This window comes from Cyprinodon variegatus, unplaced genomic scaffold (genome assembly GCF_000732505.1).
Source record: "Cyprinodon variegatus isolate N-32 unplaced genomic scaffold, C_variegatus-1.0 Scaffold1181, whole genome shotgun sequence".
Classification (NCBI taxonomy): domain Eukaryota; kingdom Metazoa; phylum Chordata; class Actinopteri; order Cyprinodontiformes; family Cyprinodontidae; genus Cyprinodon; species Cyprinodon variegatus.
In genome coordinates this window covers 87,657-89,828 of record NW_015151634.1, presented here as the reverse complement: position 1 = coordinate 89,828, position 2,172 = coordinate 87,657, and positions in this window count along the sequence as shown.

Below are 2,172 nucleotides of genomic sequence, written 5' to 3'. Positions count from 1 at the left end.
ATAACTAAAATGTATTTGATGGACTCCAGTCTTTTTTTTTATTGTTTTCTTTAAAGTCGGATATTTTAAAAAGCAGGACAGACCTACTGTAGCAAAGTGTGGACTGCAAAAACGATCTAAAGAAAAGTCAAAATGTCTTAAATTAAGTGTAAAATAAAGTAAGATAATCTGATAAAATGCACTTGAAATAAGACAATAAAATAGTTTTCTCTTATTTTAAATGTAAATCATCTTGTTTTATTGGCAAAGAGTCTCACATTCTCAATTCAAGAACAAATGCACTTATTTTAAGAAAAAATGAGTCATTTAGATTTACATTTTTTGCAGTGTAGAGTTTAGGGATTATTTCTAAACTGTATATTTGTTCGTTTTAAACCCTCTTTCCAGACTAATCAGCCTCTACGTTTCAGCTGCTCTGCATTAACCTTCATCTAACTACATTTTAGTTAAGATTATTGTTAAGATTATTGCTCATATTAGGGCCGGGCAATTAATTGCAGTTGCAATCGAAACGCAATTTAGAAAAATGCAATTTTCAAATTGCAAAGGGACTCAATTTTAAGCACATTTATCAAGACTAAGACACCAATTTCTCCCTTAGATGGTAAAACGATTAAATGCTGTCACACAGAAGGGAAACACTGCAAAAAATGGAAATCTAATTAAGCAATTTTTACTTAAAATAAGTGCATTTTATCTCCAATTCAGTACGAAAGTGAGACACTTTGCCAATGGAACAAGACAATTTACAGTTAAAATAAGAAAAAACAATTTCATTGTCTTATATTTCAAGTTCATATTATCTAATTTTCTTATTTTAAGAGTAAAGATACTAATTTCATTGGCAAATCATCATATTTATCCACTCGAATTAAGGGTAAATACACTTAATTTAAGAAATGTTTACTTCATTCTAGATCATTTTTGCAGTGAGAGAGTTGCAGCTAGCACTTACACTGCAAACATTTCAAATCTATTTTTTTTTTCTTAATTGAGGAGGTAAGGAGACACTTTTCCAATGGAACAAGATGATTTACTCTTAAAATAAAAAAGATAATTGCATTGTCTTATTTCAAGTGCATATTATCTAATTATCTTTTTTCTTAAGGGTACATGTGCTTAATTTAACATATTTATACTTATTTCTAGATGGTTTTTGCAGTGTAGATCTATGCTTTATTCTAGAAGTAAGAACTTTTCATGCAAATGTTCCCATAACATCCTGCAACTCTGGATTCTGGACAAGCAGGCGTTCAAGGTCACAGAAAAACTGAAACCCTGGAGTAAAAAAATCCACATACTTGTGTTTAGTGCAAAGGAAAATCACAATAAAATCCCAATATTGGTTGAAAATAATCATCATGATGGCATACAGTGTTTTATTATGAGATGGGAAGGTGCATTCAGGGTCCATCCCCTGCCATCATTTTGCAGCTATGAGCCAAAAAGATGTTCTAATCTAGGCAGAGGACCTTTTTTTTTTAAATTTAATTAATTTTTTTTTTTTTTTTGCTGTTTCCAATTGATTGAACCTGAAAAACTGCTAATATCTCATATCTTTCCTTCAACCAGGCCACTCCTCTGTTAAACCAACACTGGTGAAGCGAATGACTAATAGTTAGTCTGTAAACAGATGTCATCAGCTGAGCTGTGGATCTCTGCAACATCTCCAGAGTTAAACAAATTGGCTTCACTGATTCTTCCCCTTTTTGCCCATCGGTTCATCTGATCAGCCAAGTCTTTTTAGGTTTGTAGTTTTTCCAATTTTTTTTATTTCCAGAGGCCTTTGCAGAACAGCTGTATTTATGGCCAGATTTAACTACACACTGGAAAATAAACCATCTAGAAATAAGAAAAAAATTCTTAAATTAATTGTATTTATCCTTAATTAGAATAGGTAAATAAAACAGTTTGTCAATGGAATGAATATTTTTACTCTTAAAATAAGATAATTTGAAAATATTCACTTGAAATAAGACAATGCAATTGTTTTTTTTTTTTTCTTATTTTCAATCTAAATCATCTTGTTCTATTGGCAGAGTTTCTCACTTTCCTCCCCATTTCAAGAAAGAATGCAGTTATTTTAAGAAAAAATGACTGTTTTAGATTTGCAGCGCCTGCAGGGCAAATCTTTTACCCTCCATAGGAAGTTAATACCAAATTTTATTGAGA